A 418-nucleotide genomic window follows, 5' to 3' on the forward strand; every position below is an offset into this window, starting at 1 on the left:
GCTGGTGTTGAGATTGCCCAGAACGGGTTATTTCTGTACAAATAAACAAGCGTCCAACAGGCTAACGAGCTAATCACCCTTTCAGATGGCTGTAACCTCCTCCTCTAAGGCCGGCCCTGGGGAAGGGTCGTTTGTTTTGGGCTAACATGTTCACATCAAAGGAGAGATTTTAGAAATCACCTTTCTTATGGAGAAGCGGGGAAATCCATTATTTGATGAAGGGGACATGGGACATCCTGAGGATTCTCTGTGTTGGTTGGGCTTTAGGAAACAACAAAGAAACAGTCAATTGGTGAGAAACGATGTGCCTATCATTGCTCTTGGTGGCAGGCAATTACTCACAGAGAAAAGCCCAACACTATTTCTTTCTCCAGAGTCCCAGGGGACAAGCCGCAGTGTGTAGGGATGAGGGAGGAGC

This window comes from Canis aureus, chromosome 4 (genome assembly GCF_053574225.1).
Source record: "Canis aureus isolate CA01 chromosome 4, VMU_Caureus_v.1.0, whole genome shotgun sequence".
NCBI classification, from domain to species: domain Eukaryota; kingdom Metazoa; phylum Chordata; class Mammalia; order Carnivora; family Canidae; genus Canis; species Canis aureus.